This window comes from Chionomys nivalis, chromosome 2 (assembly GCF_950005125.1).
Source record: "Chionomys nivalis chromosome 2, mChiNiv1.1, whole genome shotgun sequence".
NCBI classification, from domain to species: Eukaryota; Metazoa; Chordata; class Mammalia; order Rodentia; family Cricetidae; genus Chionomys; species Chionomys nivalis.
In genome coordinates this window covers 78,138,789-78,161,624 of record NC_080087.1, presented here as the reverse complement: position 1 = coordinate 78,161,624, position 22,836 = coordinate 78,138,789, and the positions used below count along the sequence as shown (strand labels likewise).

The 22,836-nt window shown below is 48.1% G+C and overlaps 1 protein-coding gene across 1 annotated transcript in view; it reads left to right on the top strand.

The window, feature by feature from the left end:
- Nucleotides 1-4,401: 4,401 nt before the first annotated feature.
- Nucleotides 4,402-22,836, top strand: part of LOC130869668 (poliovirus receptor-like) — a 40,368-nt gene continuing 21,933 nt past the window's right edge. The window contains exon 1 of the mRNA XM_057762024.1: nt 4,402-4,501. The gene's annotated coding sequence lies outside the window, so the exon portion shown is untranslated. The remainder of the gene's footprint in view (nt 4,502-22,836) is intronic.

The window sequence follows — 22,836 nt, the reverse complement described above, 5'->3', positions numbered from 1 at the left end:
CTGGTATCCTTACTTTAGTCTGTCTTTGGATTCCTAACCAGGGTGAGTGGACATTGAAGGGTCCAAGAATAAGAAAATAAAAATGTAGATTCCAGAAATAGGAATATAGGAAAATAAAATAAAGAAATAAAAAGTTGTAAGCCTAGGAGAACGAGAACAGACGTCAGCAGCTTTCTCAGTAGCTTAAGGATTAACTATTAACAGTGGGTTACTCCACTTTACAACCCATAGCTCTGTTCACAAGGCCAAAGCATCTCTCTGCACACTCAGAGCTAGCCTACCGGTACAAGCTGAGTCAACTTTTAAGAGAAAGATATAGGGCTGGAGAGATGGCTCAGAGGTTAAGAGCACTGACTGCTCTTCCAGAGGTCCTGAGTTCAATTCCCAGCGACCACATGGTGGCTCACAACCATCTGTGCTGAGATCTGGCGCCCTCCTCTGGCGTGCGGGCATACATCGAGGCAGAATGTTGTATACATAAATAAATAAATAAATCTTTAAAAAAAAAAAAAAGAGAGAAAGATATAATCTCTGGGTTACGCATTATCCCTGCTTTGTGAACCTGGCAGCATCAAAGGGGAGAGCACAGGGCTTCAGTAAACACCACCTGGAAGTACCAGGAAAAACAATAGATTAAGTCACTAGTTCAACTGAAAGACTCTGTTAATGAAGATTGTAAAGTAAGGCAATCTGTGTCTGAGTTTTTCCTTGAGATTGTAAAAATTCCTTTGTTCAGACCTAAAGCTTGGTGCCCCTACTATAAAAAGGTGGGCTCAGAAACCGGCCTTTGTCACAGCCTTACAGAATCCATCTCTGGCTGTGGGCTCAGCTAGCTGATAAGCTTTTTGTGCCCCGTGGAGATTTTTTATTTTATTTTTATTTTTTCCTGGATTCTGGTTTCTGGAATAAAGTTTGCTTCTGGTTTATTAGACTTTGGTGGTCTGCCCCCATCTTTGCACGACCCTCCTGGACCCAACAGACATTTATTCATGTCTCCTCGGAAAACAGAGGTCTTAGGGAAGCTGAGGGAATGAAGGAGCCGAGTCCGCCAGGCCTGTCCTGCTGTAACTCCAGCTCACAGTCTCTCTCTTCAGTCTTATCTTTCACACCTACTTTGTGCTAGGGGAGACATATTTCTCCTTGGCTACCTTTTCAAAAAGATATATTTTATTTTTAATTGTGTGTGTATATGTGTGTGTGGTGTGTGTATGTGTGTGTGGTGTGTGTGTATGTATGTTTGTGTGTATGTGGTATGTGTGTGTATGTGTTTGTATATGTGTGTATGTGTGTGGTGTGTGTATGTGTGTATGTGTATGAGTGTATTATTATGTGTATGTGTTTATGTGTGTGTGGTGTGTGTATGTGTGTATGTGTGTGGTATGTGTGTGTGGTGTGTGTGTATGTATGTTTGTGTGTATGTGGTATGTGTGTATGTGTTTGTATATGTGTGTATGTGTGTGGTGTGTGTATGTGTGTATGTGTATGAGTGTATTATTATGTGTATGTGTTTATGTGTGTGTGGTATGTGTATGTGTGTATGTGTGTGGTATGTGTGTGTGGTATGTGTATGTGTGTATGTGTGTGGTATGTGTGTGTGGTGTGTGTATATGTGTGTATGTGTGTGTATGTGTGTGTGGTGTGTGTGTATGTTTGTATGTATGTGTGTGTGGTGTGTAGGTGTATGGTATGCATGTGTGGTGTATGTATATGTGTGTGTATGTGTGTGGGGGTGTATACATCATGTTCATGCGTGTGTCAGACACATGTTGGATCAATGCTGCTCGAGTTACCGGTTATGAGCCATTTGATGGAGAACTGGAAACCAAACCTGGGTCCTCTGCAAAAGCAACACAAGCTCTCAACCCCTAAGCGGCCTCCAACTCCCGCTACTGTTTCTAGTGGACCAGTGCTCACTGCTTATTAAGATCTCTGGGAACTCATCTGTGCTCCCTGAGGTCTGCCTCTGTGAGGCCCTGACTTTGCAAACTCCATTTTAAAGCAGGGATTCATCCTAAGCCATATAATGGGGGGGGGGGGATCTCAGTTCCAGAGATATGCTGCGATAGTGGAATTTGAACAAATACCCTGAAAATGGTCAATTGAGATAGGGAACAGGGCCATAAAATTTAACAAAATCCAAATGTTCGTAGGAGGCATCCTGTCCTTGAAAGATACCTTGTCTGTTATTAATGGGTCTTTGATAAGATTTTCTCGCCCAAAACCTGACCAGTGGTTTCAGAAACTACCTTACCCTCTGTTCTTACCCAGTCCCAAGGCAACAGGACATGGCCTCCCCTGATTAAGGCATTTCAAAGTCTTGTCCTTCCCAGGGCTGGGGCTGCATGTCCCTCACCCTCTGCGTTGATGTGTTGGAGGTGTGGTCCAGACTCGAGTTTAAATATTAAGAACCCTCTTGTGCTTTACGTCAGAATCCAGTTCCATGGAGTTCTTTCTGGGGATAACACTTCCTATGCTGGCATCAGGTAGAGTGATATCTGCCACTGTGAATGCCAAAAAGCAGTGTTTGCATTGATTAGTGATGTCTGCCACTGTGAACACCAAAGAGAGCACTTGTATTGATTAATGATGTCTGCTGGAAGCATAAACTAGAAGGCAGAGGCTCTATAATTGTACTTTTGTTTCCTAATCTGCAGCCATGTGCCATCACTCTCTTGTCCCCACAGGGAGATCAGAACTCTCTGGCAAGTTCGGGGCCTGCTTATGGTCTGCTGCGGTGACCAGACACAGAAGGATTTCATTCCAATAGTGAGTTCCTAGGTCCCCATCCACACTCTGCACCTGCGGCTAAGTGGAGTTTGCACACAGGACTCTCAGGGCCCAGCCCTATCCTTGTCTCCCGGTTCTCCCAGCCCCTCCTCTGTCTCCATTCTCCATTCTCAGCCTCTTTTTCTCACCATCCAATCTCTCTTCTCAAGACTCTCTCTCTCTCTCTCTCTCCCTCCCTCCCTCCCTTCCTCCCTCTTTCTCATTTTCCTCTCTCTCTCTCCCCCTCCCTCACTCCCTCTCTTCATCATGAGAAATTTTTATTTAAATTCTAGACTTCTAAAAAAATAATTTAAATCCTATTTTAAATTGTGTGTGTGTGTGTGTGTGTGTGTGCGCACTTGAGTGCCTTGCCTCCGAAAGCCAGACATGGGCGTCGGAGCCTCCTGAAGTTGGAGTTACAGAGAACTGTGAGCCACCTGACCTGGGTGCTGGGAACTGAACTTGTGACCTTTTTTTCTAAGTCAAATTCTTGAGTACCCCCAACCAGCCTTGAAATTGCTGCAGAGCCAAGAGTGACCTTGAACTCCTGATGCTCTTGCCTCCACCTTGCAAGTGCTAGGTGATTGTGAGCAGGAGTCACCACCTCTGTGGGGCTGGGGGTGGGGGTGAGTGATGCCGACTAGGCAAGCACTCTACAATGGAGCCACATCCGCAGCCTCTGCATGAAACTGCCTTGTTCCCTACTGCTCCAAAGATGCCTTGGATGGAATTACAGTTCATTAAGGTAAACACAGTCACCTGGGTTTCAAAAGGTTTACCATAAACCTTTCCCCTGTACATGGAGTTCCTGGAGAGATCCCGAGCATTTCACAGGTGTCCTTGGACCTGTAAACTTCGCCTGCCTTTCCATCCTGCGTTGGGAAGAGTTAGAACAGGGCAGCTGTTGAAACCCACCACGGGTCTTGGAAGGCTTCCCAAAGGAAGAGCTCTGACCACTACAAGCTAACAGAAGTGGAGATTCCCAGCAGCCACAGAGGAGCACCAGGGAAGGGCAGGCGTGGGCATTACCCATGCCTCAGTCTCTAGGGAGGAAACAACACGACAGCTGACTGCTGGGAGGTCCTGGTTAGTCATCAAGGGCGTAGGACTTAAAGAGAGTGTTTCATTTCCTTCTCTGGGCTTTCAAAAGAAGGGAAGTGGGGGAATTGTCACTGTCACTGGGAAGGAATGTGGAGGGAGGGAGTGGGTTCTTTGGAGCTGGCCGCCTTTGGGAAGGACGGCCAACAGAGCTGTTTATCTCCCTCTGAATTCTAGAACTTTCGTGCTCAGCTGCAGAAAAGAAGACAAAAGCTTTGTCCCGAATCTGCCACCCCGATCTCCACCCATCCTCCTGACAGTGTTGAGGAGAGAGACAGGATTGTCACAGCTGGGTCCACACTGGAAAAAATGAGAGTTGGCGGCAAGAAGGTCCCTTGCACTGAGTGGCTCTCTCCTTCCTTCCTTCCTTCCTTCCTTCCTTCCATTGTTCCATTCTGGGGTTGGCTCTTAAGTAGACAAGGCTAAGGACAGCCTTGAACTCCTGATCCTCCTGCCTCCACTTCCCAAGTGCTGGATTTCCTCACCAAGAGCATGAGGTGCTGCGGATGATGTCCAGGGCTTTGTGTACTCTTGGCAAGCACTCTAGGACTGAGCCATGACCCCAGCCTCCGTGGGACTCTCTGTAGAGCCTACAGAAGCAGATCCTAAAGAGGAGTGTCCAGCAAGGTGACCCAGGGTAAGTGACAGTGGGAGCAGGACATGGGTTTTCCCCGACCACCCAACCACCCGAAGAGTTCCTTCAGACCTCCACTAAGGAGAAGCCAGGAGTTTCCTTTCTTCTGTGTGTGTGTGTGTGTGTGTGTGTGTGTGTGTGTGTGTGTGTGTGTGTGTGAGACAGGTCTCATGTAGTCCAGGCTAGTTTTGAACTTTCTTTGTAGCCTGTGCCACCACACCCAAGTGAAGTAATAAATCTGGATATTTATTTATTTATTTATTTGATTGATTGGCTTTTTGAGACGGGGTTTCTTTCTGTGTAGCCCTGGCTGTCCTGGAACTCTCACTGTAGATCAGGCTGGCCTTGAACTCAGAGATTCCTGGGTCTGCCTCATGAGTGCTTTGCATGTGTACGTTCATATGTGTATACATGTTTGCATGTGCATGCACACATGTACCTGTGCATGTCCCTGGCATGCATGTGGAAGCTCATCATTGACACTGGAGTCTCCCTTGTTCCCTGCCCACCTTCATTTTTGAAGTAAGGTTTCTCTTTTAACTCTGAACTCAGCAACCCCACTAGACTCCATAGCCACCTTGCTCGGGGATCTGCCTTCTGAATGCTGGGATTACGGGGCCGCTCCCACCAGTAGGTTCTGGGGCTCCAAACTCCAGTCCCTGTGCCATCTTGCTGGCTCTAGAAAAGATTTCTAACATATTTAACATGGGTATTAAGAGAGAGACTCAGGAAAAAGATCATGCATGCCCAAGGTAGAGGAGTAGGCACAAGAGAAGGGGTTGAGTGAGAAGCTCAGCATTTGTATGACATTTAAAACACTTTTATTATTTACTATGTGTTTGTGCATATGTGTGCAGGTGCCTTGCAGTGGCCAGAGGTGTCAGATCCTCTGGAGTTACAGGCAGTTGTGGGTCACCTGACCTGGGTGTTAGGAGCCCAGTTGTGGGGGTCCTGTGGAAGAGCAAGAGGCTCTTAACTGCCGGGCCACGGCACCAACATACACACACACATGGTTAAGGTGGCTTCTGAAATTACATGGTTTAAAAGACATTTTGGTTTGGGTTAGGTTTAGGTTTTTTAAATTACAATTTAATGTGTGTGTGTGTATATGTATATATATATATATATATATATACACACACACACACACACACACATGTGGAGGTCAGAGGACAGTTTTCAAGGCTCAGTTCTCTCCTTCCACCGGGTGGGTCTCAGGGATCGGACTTGGATTATCAGGCTTGCCAACAGGTGCCTTTCCCCACTTAGTCATCTCACTGGCTTGGTTTTGGCTTTTGGGTCAAGGGCTCGTGTAGCCCAGGCTGACCAAGAACTGCCTGAAAAGCACTGGCTGGCTGTGGGGTTTGGATGAGAATGCCTCCCGTAAACAGACTCCTGGGTCTGAGAACTTGGTCCCAGGAGAGGAACTGTGTGGGAAGTGGTGTAGACCACATTGCTGCTTGGCAGGATTCCAGCATTCTGACATTGTGGATCACTACCTGTTGCGTGTAACTCGGCGCGGGTGTGTGGGTTCGCGCGGGTGTGTGGGTTCGCGCGGGTCCGTGAAATAAAGACTCAGAGGCACACTGAGAATGAACTTAGCCTCTGAGGCTGCAGGGGGTCCATCTCCGTGAACTGAAGGGCCTTCCCTTTGACTCTTGGCCTTTTTGTTCTTTTCCTGTATTTACACTTTAGCTAATAGATTTCCATATCTCAAAAGAAACTGATAGAAGCTTCCAACAATACAATGCCAGGCACTAATACCTGACTAATGAGGTACCACAGTTTGGTTTTCCAGGTTTCCTCTAAACCAAGTTTTGCATAGGCTTTGTATCATGGGAAACTCTCAATCAAGATTCCCATAGGACGACAAAAGGTCCCAACACACAAAAGATGGACTAGGAGCTGAATGAAAACTCCAGAACTACGCCAGGTATAGCCCAGTGGGGTTTCACGGCTAGTGGAGGTTGCTTGCTCTCTCTCACCAGGCCAGGGAGACATTATACCACAACAACCCTCCACCACCTTTTTACTTTCATTTTTAATGATCCTCATGTGTGTTATGGGAATTTCCTTAAGCCTCTTCCTTTGGGAAATTTGTTCAGGGTTTGGTATAGGGTGAAAATGTATTCAGTAGCAGTCTCTTTAAACGAAATAATTCTTTGGAAAAAACAAACCCGGCACCATGGAACTAGGCAGCGTGATAGCTCTACTTCTCCCCACACCGGACTCCCCATTGTACCCCCAATTATATCAGGAATAGAGAAATTTTCCAAACTGGGCACACCTGGTCCCAGGAATGAAACAAAGGACCCCGAGCCAGAGCCTGAGGCCCTTTAGGACATGAATTTAGTTAATGAGTGTAGAATAGTGCCTTGCCTTACTGAATGGATGGTAAATTCTGGTTTGCCCCACAGGGACATATTGTGTTGAGAAACTAGACTGGCTTGATCCCCCTCTTCCAAATACAGGAGCACACACTGAGGAAATCAAATTGGTGTGGTATAGGAAAAATTAGGCTCTCAGTGTTATTATTTCTGTGGGGTTGGAAAGGAAACACGAGACACACGGGGTCCCACGTGGGTAAACTTTAATGGGGGGGGCAACAGGTAAGGGACTGGAGTGAAGAGACGAAAGGAAAAGAGAGAGGCGGGTTGAGACGCCCCATTTTTAAGGGGGCTCCAGGTGTCTGGGAGAAAATGTCCTGCGCATGCGTGGCTTCCCATTGACTGCTGGGGTCTGTAGTTCAGAGAAATCCAGATGTGTCTCGGAGAGTGTCCTGTGCATGTGTGGCTTTCCATTGTGCTGCTGGGATTTGTAGTCCACTGGGAGGCTGTATTCTCTGCGCATGTGCGGCCTTGTCTCCAAAAGAACAGCATTTCACCCTTTTGGTTTTATTAAAAAAAATTGAGGGGGGTTGAGGGTCTTAATGGGTAGGGAATAGGGGCGTAGCCTGGTCTCTCATGACTGCTTCCTGCTGGCTTTGGGCATCAAGGGACCCAGGGAGCGTCCGATTGTCCTGATGATATCCTATTGATTCTGTCCTGTCTGCTGGCGTTGAGTGGCTGATTGAAGAAATCACATCTGTCTGGAAATCGCATCTGTCTGGCTCTTGAATAGCTGGGTCATCGTTAAGATGCTGGAAAACAAAAGTCGCATTAGTAGAGAGAAGAAAAAAATTAAAGGGGAGAGGATGTTTGGGAAATTAAAGGGGAAATTTGGGGTGGAGTGGGGGGGCTGTAGGAGGCCAGGGGTTAAGAATAATAAAAAATTAAATGATACTTATTCCGTTAATTGAATGATACTTATTCCGTTAATGATCCGCTTGTGTCTGCTTTGTTCAGGTGGATCAGGCTGGTGTCTTGGAGTCTAAAGAAAATGTCTTAAAAGAAATAGATTTTAATCATATATTCCTTAACATTCTAGGGGTCACTGCTGCAGTCAGTGACGAACCTGTTATGTCAGGAACTTTGTTAAGAATTTGCTTATCACCTGAACCTCTTGGCTCCGTGTTTGATGATGATTTCTGTAGAGACAGCTGGATGGTTATTTAGGAATTTAGAGAAGGGAGGGTGTGTTAGCACGGGAGGATTAAATGAAAAATGAGACCACTGTTTTCCTTAGATTGGAGTAGAGGGGGTTGAACCTGTTGTCCTTTGGAACTTGAGAGAACACGGTCCTGTCTGAGTTACCATGTAAGGAGGATTGTCTTGAGCCATGGGGATGAACGGTTTCAGATGTGACAGGTGAATCCAGTGAGGAATTCCCTCGAGTTTGGCAGCTGTGGGAGTTAGAAGAATTACTCTGAGGGGACCCTGCCATTTAGGGGAAAGGGGTGAGGGACGTTGACCTGGAGGTGAGAATAAAACCTCATCTCCTATTTTAACCGGTGGTGGACATGTGTTAGCACATGGTTGAGGTAGTGAATGATCTGTGAAGTCCCACAGCAACGAGCGTAGGTGGAAAAGGAGGGGAGTGAGCGGGTGATCAGGAAGGGAAGAGGTTCCCAATGGGAGGCCAGGGGTTAAAACCGGCCGCCCATACATGAGTTCGAAGGGTGAAATGAAAAGGGGGCCCTTTGAGAGAGCCCAAAGCCTGAGAAGAGCCAGAGGCAGAAGCCTTACCCAGTCGAGGTGAAGTTCTTGTGACATCTTAATGAGGGCATCATTTAAAGAGTGGTTAGTTCGTTCTACCTTACCTGAAGACTGAGGGTGGTATGGTATATGAAAATTCCAGGGGATTCCAAGTGCCCTAGACAGATTTTGAGAAATCTGGGAAATAAACTCTGGGCTGTTATCTGACTGAAGAGAAGTTGGAAGTTCAAACCGGGGAACAATTTCTCGGAGGAGAATATCAGAGACTGTCTGGGCTCTCTTGTTAGAGGTGGGGAAGGCTTCAACCCACCCAGACATTGTATCCACCAACACCAGGACATATTTAATTTTCTTGACTGTGGGCATATGAGTAAAATCCAGCTGCCAGTCAGTTCCCAGAAGGGAGCCCCTGGCTTGGTGAGTAGGGAAAGGAAAGCTAGGATATCTGGTCCTGGAATCTGACTTTTGGCTGATCTGACAGGAGGCAGTGGTAGCTTTTAGGAACCTGGTATCCTCAGGCGTGGGTTTGATATGTGTCCTGACAAAATGAAGTAGAGCTTTTTCATTGGGATGGAAGAGCTGGTGTAGGTACGACAGGATCTGTTGGGTGTCAGGAGGTGTCTGCGAGGCTGTGGGCTGTGCTGTAAGGACTCCCTGAGGTAGCTGAGGCAGACCTGGGCTCTGGAGTGTTGCTGTCTTAGTAGCTCTGTCAGCCCGATTATTTCCCTTGGAGACAATAGAACTGTCAGACTGATGAGACCAGCAGTGAATAATTCCTATAGCTTTAGGGAGATGGGAAGCTTTTAGTAAGTTCATGATATGCTCTGAGTTAGTAATAGAGCCTCCCTTTGTCGTGAGAAGCCCGCGCTCCTTCCAGATGGCCGCATGAGATAGCAGGATATGAAACGCATATTTAGAAACTGTGTAAACATTTAAAGATTGTCCCTCGGCCAACTGAAAGGCTCGGGTGAGAGCTATCAGCTCAGCCTGCTGGTTAGTAGTATGAGCAGGGAGTGCCTTTGCCTCAACTATCTCCGTGTCTGATACTATGGCATAACCTGCTCTGCGAGTCCCATCACGTAGAAAGGAGCTGCCATCCGTGTACCAGGTATGAGTAGCCTGGGACAGACTGCCCTCTTGAATATGTGAGGGGTGAGGCAGTAGGTCCTCTAGGACCTCAACGCAGGAATGGGATGGGAAATCATTAACATTAGGTTGAGGTAGAAGATTTGAAATATTAAGGGGTGGGCAGCACTGAAATGTGAGACTGGCGTCTTCCACCAGTGCCACCTGAAGGGAAAGAACTCGAGAAGGGGGTAGGGTCTGTAGGTCTTTGTAAGTTAAGAGGTTGGGCAGGTTATGATGAGAGAAGATTGTAGTGGGTGCTCCGAAGGTTAGTTTCTTTGACTCACAAATGAGAAGTTCAGTGGCCGCCAAAGCACGTATGCAGGGTGCCCAGCCCTGAGTGGTGTGGTCCATCTTCTTTGACAGGTAAGCTACAGGTGCGAAGGAGGGTCCCAGTTGATGACCTAGGACTCCCAGAGCATAGCCCTCCTTTTCTGCTACATAGAGAGAAAAGGGGCGGGTTAAATCTGGAAGATGGAGAGCTGGGGCTTGGGTAAGGGCCTGCTGGAGTCTCCGGAAGGGTTTGGTGATGGGGTGAAGAAGGGGCTCATGCAGAGAGCCGAGAGCTGCTTCGTATAGAGGGCGGGCAAGGAGGGAGGAGGGGATCCAGGAACGCAGGAAACCAGCCACTCCCAGGAATGATAAAACCTCTTCTTTGGTGGAAGGAACTGTAAGAGATTGAATTAGTTTTTTTCTGTCCAGAGTGATGGCCTTTTGGGTTGGGGTTATGGTTAATCCCAAATACGTTACCTGAGTGGTGGACAATTGAGCCTTAGAGGGTGAGACTCTGTAGCCCTTTTTGGATAAGAAATTTAATAAGGCGGCAGTATCAGTCCTGCTGGTCTCCAAAGATGGGCTACACAGCAGAATGTCATCGACATAGAGTACCAGTTTTGATTTAAAGAGGGACAGTGAGAGCAGATCAGAGGCCAGAGCCTGGCCAAAGAGGTGTGGGCTGTCCCGGAATCCCTGAGGGAGGACGGTCCAGGTTAGTTGTGTGGAGAAATTAGTATCAGGATCTGTCCAGGTGAAGGTAAAGATGTTTTGAGATTGAGGGCTGAGAGGAATAGAGAAAAAGGCATCCTTGAGGTCTAAAACTGAGAAGTGGGAGGTTCCTGAAGGAATGTTAGACAGAAGGGTGAGGGGATTAGGGACGACTGGGTGCAAAGGAACAACAGCAGAATTAATGAGTCGGAGGTCCTGAACCAAACGATAAGTTCCGTTAGATTTTTTAACAGCCAGTATAGGGGTGTTAAAGGGAGAAGAGGTGGGGCGGAGCAGCTCCTTCCTTAGAAGGTCAGAAATTATGGGTTTTAGTCCTCTGAGGCTTTGGGAAGAGAGGGGGTATTGAGCTTGAGTAATATACTTGGTGGGATTTTTTAACTGAATAGCGATGGGGGAATGGTGTTTAGCGACGGTGGGATTTTGGGTGTCCCACACGAGAGGGTCCAGTTGGGAGGCTGGAAGAAGAAAGGGCGTGTTAGTGTCAGAAGATTGTGGGGCCAGGAGAAGAAGCAGCTGCGTCATCAACGAATCTGGAACAAAGCAGGTGGGGGGCGCAAAAGAAATGGAGGCCCCCAACTTGGTCAGAAGATCCCTTCCCAAGAGTGGGACTGGGCAAGTCAGTAAGACTAGGAATGAATGAGTGAGAAAAATACCTCTAAATATACAATTGAGAGGTGGAGTTTGGTAGGCTGCCCCCTACCCCAACAATAGGGGAGTTTGAGGGAGAGGTTGGTCCCCAAAATTCCCTTAGAACCGAATACGTTGCTCTGGTGTCCAAGAGAAATGAAATGAGGCATCCTAACACTGTGAGAAGTACCCGTGGCTCCTGATTGCAGATGGGCGTGGCAGTCGGGTTGTCAGTGGAGGAGCCCGGGAACCTTCAGTCCTCCAGGGCCAGGCCCAATAGATCAGCCTGGGAATCCTCTGGGCCCGTTGCCCCCGCATCATCAAACGCACGAGGACAGTCTACGGACAAGTGACCCTCCCTGTGACACCTTGGGCAGGGGCCCCTTGGGCTATGATGAGGATTGGGGCAGCCCTTCGCCCAGTGACCTGCCTTACCACACTTGAAGCATGGGCCTGGTGACTCACGCACCCCGGGAGACAGGGGGGTGGGGGCAGCACGAACAGGACGGGTCGAGTCTGTCACCTCAGCTGGCCGGGTGGGTGCCGTTATCACGTGGCAGTGATTACGAGCCTTGTCATTCCTGGCGTGGTACACTTTGAAGTTCACCTCCAGAGCCTGTGCCTGTGGGGTTAGGGGACCCTTCTCCAAACGTCTGAGCTTGGCTTTGATATCTGAGTAGCACTGGTTGAAGAAATGGGTCATCAGAAGCTGTCTGCCCTCAGTGGATTCTGGATCCATGTTCGTGAACTGTAACATGGCTTTGGTAAGGCGGTCAAGAAATGTGGAAGGATTTTCCTTAGTGTCCTGAAAAATTTCTGCGAGTTTAGAATAGTTTACTGATTTAAGAGCAGCCTTGCGGAGCCCTATCATGAGGCAAATTAGGAACCGGTCTCTGGCCAAAATGCCACCAGGGGAATTATAGTCCCAGTGGGGTTCTTGGTCTGGCACCGCCTCTGCCCCCGAAGGATGGGAGGCTAGGGTTTGGTGAATTTCATCAGCATGCTGTCTCATCTGTTCCCAGACCCACCTGCGCTCCTCGGGAAGCAAGTTATTAGACAGGATCATAAAAATGTCATGGTAAGTTAGGTTATACAATTGGGTTATATATTGAAATTCTTTTGTGAAATTGGTAGGATCAGCTGTGTATGACCCGAGTAACTTAGAAATATGTGAGAGTTCCAATAAGGTGAACGGAATGTGGACTCTCATTAAGCCCTCCACCTTGGCTACCTCCCACAAGGGCAGAACAGCCGCTGGTCTGGCTTGACCAGAATCAGACTCCGCGGCACACGAGCGCGTGAGCGGAGGGGTGAAGGAAGGTGCAAGGCGACGGGCAGAGGGAGAGCCCAAAGGGGCTTTGGAGGATCGGGGGAGAGGAATAGGGCGGGAGGGTGATGGAGAAGAATCCGAAGACATTTCCAGCTGCCTGTGTGACCTGTGGTGGGGGCGGGGGGAAGCCTCCAGCTGCCTGTGCAACCTGTGGTGGGGGCGGAGGGGGGGGAGCCTCCAGCTGCCTGTGCGACCTGTGGTGGGGGCAGGGGAAGCCTCCAGCTGCCTGTGCAACCTGTGGTGGGGGCGGAGGGGGGGAGCCTCCAGCTGCCTGTGCGACCTGTGGTGGGGGCGGGAGGAAGCCAGGTCGGAGGAGCTAGGCAAGGTCCCTGTAGATTTAGAAGGAGAACTGTTAGGTGACCTGGAGGAGGATTTACGCAGGACTCTGTCGAAGGGTCTAGGCAAGGTCCTTGTAGATCTGGAACGGGAGTTTGTTGGGGATCTAGAAGGAGAACGGTTAGGTGAGTCCTTCCTGTGCCTAAAAGAAACTTTGGAGAAAAGAGGAATGAGGGAGCTGTCGTTCGATTGGGCAGAACGGGAAGGGGTGGCCCCTCGAGGCCGGGGAGGTGGAGGTTCGTCCGCGGGGTCCATAGCAGGAGCAGAAGGTTCCTGGGGGGGCAGCATTGCTGAGAACATGTGCGCAGGTGAGCACTGGGAAGCAGTAGAGGGTTCTGTCTTTAAAGCCATGTGAAAAAATGCCATAATGTACGTCATTTCTTTCCACTTAGCGGAATGGTGGCAAAAGTTAGCTAACTCCTGTAGAATATCGGGGTCAAAGGAGCCGTGAGAAGGCCACATGAAGCTGCCCTGTAAGTTATAACGTGGCCAAGTCTTAGAGCAAAGACGGATGAGTGTAGATAATTTAACAGAAGGAATTAAGGCGTGGGGCTGCAGGGCTTCCAACAGCTGTCCCAGGGGGGAAGACGGGGGAACTGTTTTTGAAGGCTTAGCGCCCATAGCTAGAACCGTGAAAATATCCGCAGAAGGCACCCGAAGATGCCACGAACACAGCTGCTCTGGACACAGGCGTCCAAGTGACCAGAGGGCAGTGTTATAGGCTAACTGACCCGATCCTAGTCTCCGACGGGAGACGGGGGTCCCGGACAGGAGGGGACAGTTAAGCCTGAAGGCCCAAGGCTCTTGCACCATAGCAAGCCCGTACGTAAGATGGCAGAGAAAGAAGAGGAGAAGAGAGAACCAGAAGCACCAAACCTCCAGGCAGATAAAAACAGGTCTAGCCGAGGGTGGAAGACCGGGGGAGTGGGGGTTAGCAACCGTACCCAGGACACGCCAGAGGAAGCTGGGAGCTCGGCTGGCCTCCTCCGGGTGAGAGGGGATGGTACGCCAACCCAGGTAAACTCACGAGTCAGCCGCTGATGGTTGGAGAGGGCCACGTTGAGATAAGTGGAGCGCGTGGAGTGGTCGCAGGTTGTCGATTCTGACCTTGTCCCGGGGAGGCCCCAAGCTCCGGGAGGTGCCAAAACCCGGAGCCAAGGCCTCAGGTGAGGGCACCAGGGCGAATAGGTCCCCGAGCAGATGCCACCAAAATGTTATTATTTCTGCGGGGTCGGAAAGGAAACACGAGACACGCAGGGTCCCACGTGGGTAAACTTTAATGGGGGGGGGCAACAGGTAAGGGACGGGAGTGAAGAGACGAAAGGAAAAGAGAGAGGCGGGTTGAGACGCCCCGTTTTTAAGGGGGCTCCAGGTGTCTGGGAGAAAATGTCCTGCGCATACATGGCTTCCCATTGGCTGCGGGGGTCTGTAGTTCAGAGAAATCCAGGTGCGTCTCGGAGAGTGTCCTGTGCATGTGTGGCTTTCCATTGTGCTGCTGGGATTTGTAGTCCACTGGGAGGTTGTATTCTCTGCGCATGTGCAGCCTTGCTCCAAAAGAACAGCACTCAGAACCTTTCCTTTGGCGAGCTTATGATGGGAACAGGCCCATATTATAAGGTTAAGGCACAAAGGAATGCAGTTCAGGCACAAACACCACGCCATGCCCTCGAAGAACGCAAGCTGCTCTGCTGGGTTTATCTCTCACATCTGAGGTCTCCTGGCCACAGAGGCTGAGCAGGTGCAGCAGGAAGTGTTGGGGGCACCTGACGGGGTTCCTGAACCTTAGAGGACAAGAGGCATTTATCTTGCTAAACTTACTAGTTTTTGCTTCAAGAAAAATGCTGTAATGACTTTGATGACCGCTTTCACCCCAGGATTATTAAGTCTGCTTTCAATATTGCTTGTGGTTCAACTATGATGCAATTGTAGAGTACATAAGGGGTAGCCTATTTTTAATAAACAGGCAGCCACCCTGAGTCTCCTTCCCTGGACACTGACTCCACACCTCTTCTTTGGGCTCTGAATCCCTCTGGAGCTGGACTCCTGGCAGGGAAGGATTAGGAGATGTGATCTTGTTGGAGGAGATGTGTTACTGAGAGTGAGTTTTGAGGTTCCAAAAGCCCAGGTGAGGCCGTGTGTGTGTGTGTGTGCGCACACGCGCGCGTGTGTGCGTGTGCATGTGTATGCTGCCTGTGGATGTAAAGCTCTCAGCTCCTGCTCCAGTCCCTTGCCTGTCTGCTCCCATCATGATGATCATGGATTCAGCCTCTAAAGCTGCAAGCAAGCCCCTACTTAAATGCTTTCTCTTGTACCAGCTGCCTTGTGCCTTGTCATGGTGTCTCTGCTCAAACTAAGACACACACCTTGAATTCCTCCCCTGAGTGCCAGGGTCATAAACCTCCACTGCCAGGCTCCAAATTTGGAGGCTGATTTTTTTGGTCTTTTTGTTTTGTTTTATTTTTGGTGTGTGAGATCACAGGATTGTTCTGTGTAGAGCGGGTTAGGAAGGATGACTCATGAGAAACAACCCTGAGTCATAATGGTGAAAATAATCGTTCCCAGCCTAGGCTGTGGTTTCCTGACTTATCAGCTGGGTTATTAACCAAGCTCTGTATCTGGCTTGTGAGATTCCGGGGATCTTTCAGGTTCAAGGGAGGAGGATGGAGAGATGGTTCAGCTCAGAGGTCAGGAGCAGGTCCTGGGCCTGCAGATGCCTTGGGCTTGGTTCCCAGCGCTCACACTGGATGGCTCATAATCATCTGTACTCCAGCTACAGGGGGTCAGATGGCTTCTTTTGGCCTTTTTGGGCCACTGCACACAAATGCATGCCCCCCCCACACGCGCACACACACACATATTTGAATAAGTAAACTTTTGAAAAAAATTAAAGCAAGGATCTTACATGCTTGAGTGTTGTGGAATATTATCTTAAGATGTGTTACTTTTGTTTATGGTGTAGAATATTTAACGATGCAAAGATGTGCTGCATTCTTTTATGTTGCATTTGTTCAACTCTGTGAAGTTGTGTTACTTTGCCTGTCTAAAACACCTGATGGTTGTTATGCCCAAATCCGCGGGGTCCCCACAAAAGCCAACAAAGGAGACCGAGTCCCATATGTAAAAGCAAAGAGCCTTTATTTTAATCAAGTTTGCAAACTCAGTCTCTCCGCATGTCCAATGTATTGAAATAACTGGAGAGCCCCGAGCTCAATTAGAATTGGGTTTTTATAGTAGTAAAGATGGGGGTGAGGGGTCTCTGAGGTTTAGGACCCCAAACTGGATGACATTTGTCTAGGGGTGCCCTGGTGAAGTGCTGGCAGGAATTTCCTTTGAATGGTCTGCTCTTGGGTGGGGGTTGGGTAATCTAGGCCTGTCAGGCATTGTCTCAGGGTAAACTATTGAGACTCCAGACTCCATTTAAATTTATTGAGGGCCAGAGTCCCAGGTGATAATGGTTGGAGGAAGCAAAGAACTTCCTTTCTGCCCAGACTTAGATTATCATGGCTGGCCCTCACAATGGTCTGATAATAGCAAGGCAGGAGAAAGAATGGTTGGGACTGGCAGGCAGAGAGGATAAATAGGAGGAGAAATCTGGAAAGAGGGGAATCAAGGAATGAGAAAAAAAAAGGAGAGAGGATGCCACGGGCCAGCCACTCAGCTACACAGCAAGTCACAGAGTAAGAAGTAAAGAAAGGTATATAGAATAGATAAAGATAAAAGTCCAGAGGCAAAAGGTAGACAGGTAATTTAAGAAAAGTGGGCTAGAAGCAAGCCAAGCTAAGGCCAGGCATTATAAAAATAAACCTAGATGTAATTTATTTGAGAACTGGGTGGTGGGCCACTCAAAGAGTTAAGTGCAAAGAATCAAAGAGTAAAACAACCAACACTTTGGTGTCCCAGCACTGCCCTGTATTTCCGCGTAGGGCCTGAGAAAGTGGCGGGGGAGGGAGGAAAGAAAGGTCAGGGCTCCTTTAAGAGGCTCTGCTGTTCAGCCAGCAGCCTGTGGCAGCTCAGATACTGGCATTCCATAGCTGGGAAGGTTGTGTGCAGTTCCTGGTCATGCTCCTCAGAGCTTTAGGCTTGGGAATCACAGCCCAAGAAGCAGGCAGAGCCAGCACCAGAGCCTCAAGGAGGACCCAGCTGAAGCTTAACAGTTTAGTTTGCTCACACAGTCAAAAAGGCTAAAATAAGCACAGTAAAAGAGAACCAGACAGAAAAAACTCTAAGTGGATTCTAGTGTGTTTTACAATGTGCATAGGCTTAAGGAAAGAATACAGGTATACAGTCATAGAAAAAAATAACTTAAAAAATAATAAAGTCTGTAAAGAGACAGTAAAAGTAACATAAAAGAAAAAAGTCATGTAAGATGGGAAATACAGAGGGAGTCCAGATCCTAGGTTTACTGTGTTGATTTTGAATTTTTTTGATTGCTGGTAAGCAAACCACAGCTGCTAAGACACCTGGAACCAAGAGAGGGTCTGTGGAAGTAAAGCAGCCTAGATACTTCAGGAGTGACTTCACTTTCAATTCTTTGTTTTTTTTTTGTTTGTTTGTTTGTTTGTTTGTTTGTTTGTTTTTTGGTTTTTCGAGACAGGGTTTCTCTGTGGCTGTGGAGCCTGTCCTGGAACTAGCTCTGTAGACCAGGCTGGTCTCGAACTCACAGAGATCCGCCTGCCTCTGCCTCCCAAGTGCTGGGATTAAAGGCGTGCGCCACCACCGCCCGGCCGTGACTTCACTTTCAGATGCTACTTTTGTCCCAACTGCCTGGTCACAAATAAACACACAGAAGCTTACATTAATAACAAAAGTTCAGCTGGTAGCTCAGGCTTATTATTAACTATCTCTTACATTCAAATTAACCCACTTTTGTTAATCTATATATTATCATGTGGCTTCCCCGGTTGCTGGCTGTCATCATTTCTCCCGACTCCACTCTTCTTCATTTTGATTGTCCCATCTAACTGTATCCTGTTCAGCAATGGTCCAAATAGCTTTTTTATTAACCAATGAGAGCAATACAAATTCATAGTGTACAAAAGGATCATCTCATAGTGATGTGTTGCATTCTTTTATGTTGTATTTGCTTAACTCTGTGAAGCTGTGTTACTTTGTCTGCCTGAAACATCTTTAGCCTACTAAAGAGCTGACGGACAATAGCAAAGCTGGTGTGGGAGGTCCTTCTGTCTATGTGTTGCTTTTATTGGTTAATAAAGAAAGAAACTGTCTTGGGCCTGCACAGGGAATAGAGGTAGGCAGAGAAAACTAAACTGAATGATGGGAGAAAGAAGGGTGGACTCAGAGAGAAACCATGTATGTAGCCTCCCCACCCCTGCCAGAGACAGACGCCAAAACTTTAGCCAGTAAGCTACAGCCACATGGTGATACACAGATTAATAGAAATGGGTTAAATTAATATGTAAGAGTTAGCCAATAAGAAGCTAGAGCTAATGGAACAAGTACTGATTTAATTAATACAGTTTCTGTGTGGTTATTTGGGGGCTGAGCAGCTGGGAACCAACAAGCCGCCTCCTCCAACATAAGGCAAGAGAAAGAGTAGGCGGGGCTGGCAGGCAGAGAGAATAAACAGGAGGAGAAACCTGGGAAGAGGGGGATGAGGAACAAGAACAGGAGAGAGGACTCCAGGGGCCAGTCACCCAGCTACCCAGCCAGCCACCGAGTAAGAAGAAAGGTATTTAGAATAGAGAAAGATAAAAGCCCAGAGGCAAAAGGTAGGTGGGATAATTTAAGATAAGGAAAGCTGGCTAGAAATAAGCCAAGATAAGGCCCAGCTTTTTATTTACTTGTTTGGCAGTCCCTCTAAAGAGCTAAGAGCAAAGAGTCAAAGGGTAAAACAACCAACAACACTTGGGTCTTAAGCAAGCTTCATTATTGTTTTATTTTATTTCTCTTCCCTTTTAAAATTCACTTCTTGTAGTTTTTGAGGCAGGGTCTCCTGTAACTCAGGCAGGGCTCACACTTGCTGTGCATGCTAAGGGTGACCTTGAACTCTTGACCCTCTGCCTTCCACTTTCGCAGAGCTGAACTGATGGTCGGTCAGGACCTGGGTTACCATACTCTTTCCTTGTTACACTGTGTAGCCCAGGCTGGCCTCCAACTCACAGAGATGCACTTGTCTGTCTCCTGAGTGCAGGGATTAAATACGTGTGCCACCACCCAGGTCTTAGCTTGCTACTTTACACTCTTGTTTGGAATGTGGGCAAGTCCTGTCTCTATGTAGGCATTCTGCATCACTTCTTGTTTTAGTTTAGTCAAACATTTCCACTCTCAGGTGTCCAGACTTCAACTACACTCTGGGGTGAGGGGCTTCTTTCCAATCACAGCCCTTCAGGTCTTCCGTCTTTCCTGCCCCAAGACTCCGTGAGTATCCAGTATTACTGCTTGATTGTAAGCAGCTATGTAAGGGAAATTTTTTTTTACACATTAAAGTGTGTGTGTGTCTGTATGTGTGTATGTGTATTGTGTGTGAGTGTGTGTGTGTGTGCACATGTGTAGATCAGAAAACAGCCTTTGCTGTCCTTGCCTCCCTCCTGGTTTTGAGGCAGTCTCCTGTTTCCATTTCCTCTCTGTGCCAGCCTTGCTGACTCACCTATGTCCACCCTCATCTGATCTCGGTAGTGCTGTGATCACAGACACACGCTCCGTGTCCAGGAAATACTGTACCCGCTGAGTCACCGCGGCAGCCTGCTTTTTCTAAATAACCTCAACACAGGGCATTACTACCCTCTAGTTTATAGATAGAGGGGTGTGGCTGGTTTGATTTCGGAGTGTTAGAACCTAACTTTCATCTTTTCTGACTGCTACCTTTTGTCTCTGGTACCTTCTGTTTGAAGTATGTAAATCTTATCTGAGTGTTTCCTAAAGGTTCAAAGCCTTTGCAAAACCTGGTTACAGGAGGACTCAGCACACTGAAATGTCCTGTGATTTGGAGAATTTGCATTGGCACTGTCTTGGATAAGAGGTGTGGGTAGACGGAAACTGACTTGCTAAAAGTGTGAACTGTATAACAATTTTAAAAAGCCCTTTGCAAAGCAGCGATGAGTAGATTCAATGGAGGCTGACCCCCTGCAGCTGGAAAGGCTAAAAATTCTTCCAAGAGCACCCCTGTGTCTCCTTCCCATGGACCCGCATGAATCCAGACCCGATACAACAGGGGTGGGTGGCAAGAAACCCGATCCCAGTTGCCCAGGGCCATCAGCTATTCAAGAGTAGAGGTAGAATTTGACAGAGAGAAGTACACCGTATTTCTTCTCCTCTGTCTCTATCTCTCCGTCTCTGTCTCTCTCTGTCTCTCTCCCTCTTTCCTTCTCTCTCTCTCTCTCTCTCTCTCTCTCTCCCTCCCTCCCCCCTCCCTCCCTCCCTCCCTCCCTCCCTCTTTCCTTTCCTCTGGCCACCCTGCAACCCAGGAAAGTCAGTGTTCTAGAAAGCTGGTCACTCCAGGTTGTGTTCCAGGCTCGGAGACAGCTGGGGTCCAGCCTCAGGGAACTCAAACAGTTTTGCAAAGCATATTTATTGATGGTCCCACAAAAGCTGCTTTTGGAACAAGTTCCTCATACCAAAGTCTTGATCTAATCTGTTTCCTGAAGGAAAATGTCACGCACACCCCCCACCCCACAACCGTCCTCATGGGGCATTGATTGCAGCACCACGTTCCAGGTGTGCCGGGACCATCTGCTGACTAAAGCCATGCCAAGGCTGTGCAGCACCTTCAGGGAAACAGCTCCGTAAATCACAGAGAACAATCGCCATTTTCCACCATGCTCTCCAAGGTCTGAGCACTTCTAGAAAACACCAATTTTATTCTGATGTTTACCCGAGATACGACTCTTCCAGAATTCCACTACACAGGACCTGGCTCAGCCCCAAGTGCTAGGATCCAAGCAGTGAGTTGCCACTCAGAGAGTCTCTCCTCCTTTTCTCCTTCTGCCTTTCCCCTCCCTCTCTCCCTCCCTCCTTTTCTCCCCATGCCTTCCTCTGTTTCTCTTTTTTTAATCCCTAGACTCCTGCACCTTTTTGGGGAAAAATCAGATCTGAAACCTTACAAATAAAAAAAAATGACATTTATTTAGTTACTTTATGGTGTGTATGTATGTGTGTGTATATATATACACGCACGTGTGTGTCCCATGGCATGCATGTGGGGGTCAGAGGGCAACTTGCAGGAATCTGTCCTTTCTTTCCACTATGTAGGTCCCTGGAAATCGAACTCAGGTGTCAGGCCTGACTGCAAGCATCTTTCTTTACGTGTGGAGCCAACTCACTGGCCCACGCATCTGAACTTTTTAAGAAAAGCCCTTTCATGCCAGCTTTGAGCACCTGACTTTGCCAGCACAGGCTCCTCCTATCAGCAACTGGGCAACATCTAAAGCCACAAACTCGCATGCCCTTTCACCCATTCAGGAAGCCACAGGACGGATACCATCACATCTGTAGGAAGTAGGTGTACTGTCTCTCGGGCCAGCACATTTTACCACTTTTCTTGGTTTTATCTGGGTGCTGGAGTGCAAACCCAGGTCGTCATGTTTGCACACAGAGCAAACACTTTCCCAACTAAATCGTCTCCCTAGCCCTGAACACAGGCTTGAGAGAAGCACACAGAAGCAAGAGCACATACTGTATGGGTCAGCACTAAGGGGCTATAACAAAATACCTAGGTCGCTAGCCTACCCATCACACACAGAAAAGGTTTCTGTGGCTCAGGTTAGTGGGTTTTTTTTGTTTTGTTTTGTTTTGTTTGTTGTTTTTTGTTGTTTTCTTTCTTTCTTTCTTTCTTTCTTTCTTTCTTTCTTTCTTTCTTTCTTTCTTTCTTTTGAGACGGGATCTCTCGATATATAGCTCTGGCTGGTCTGGAACTCACTCTGTAGACCAGGCTCGCCTCAAACTCCCAGAAATCCTACCTCTGCCTCCTGAGTGCTGGAATTGAAACCACACCCAGCCTCGGAGTGGTTTTTCAAAGCCAAGTTCAAGACAGAGGAACCCCATTGGACCAGTGGTGAGTGGCAGATGGGCCACGATGTGACTGAAACTCTCGCTGTGTGGAAGAACTTGTGTCACAGAAGAGCCAGCCACAGTCCCCAGGGAAGTACAGAACTCCCGGATAGGGAGGTCAGAAAGGCTCAGTGGGCCCAAAGGCTTGCCTCTAAGCCTGGGGACCTGAGTTGGATTCCTAGAGCCCACATGGTATAAGGCAAGAACTCATTCCCACACACTGTCCTCTGACCCTCGCATGTGAACCACAGGGCACACACACAAATGAATGCTATAGGACAGTATAGGGCTGGGAATGGGAGTCGGTGGAGAGACTGTTTAGCACGCAGGAAGTGCTGGGTTCCATCCCCCAGCAGAGTAGGGACCAGTCTGGTGGCGATGCCTGCCTGCTGTCTTAGCACTGGGAAAGAGGCATCAAAGGTTCAAGGTGTTTTCTCAGCTACATAAGGAGTCTGGGACCAGCCTGGGCTACAAAAGAATAGGACTGAAAACTGTTGTTGGTTGTTTTTTGTTTTTACTCTTTAGTCTTTGGGGGCCCAGCACCCAGATAAATCACACACACGGAGGTGTATTGCTTCCTATGAATGCTCAGTCTTAGCTTGGCTTGTTTCTAGCCAGCTTTCCTTAACTTAAATGATAGCATCTACCTTTGACCTCTGGGCTTTTACCTTTCTCTATTTCTGTAGATCTTCCTTTCTTTCTCCAGCTGGGAGGTTGCCCCTGAGGTTCTCCTCTCCTCCTTTTCTTGTTTCTTGATTTTCTCCACTCAGATTTCTCCTCCTATTTATTCCCTCTGCCTGGAAGCCCCTCCTATC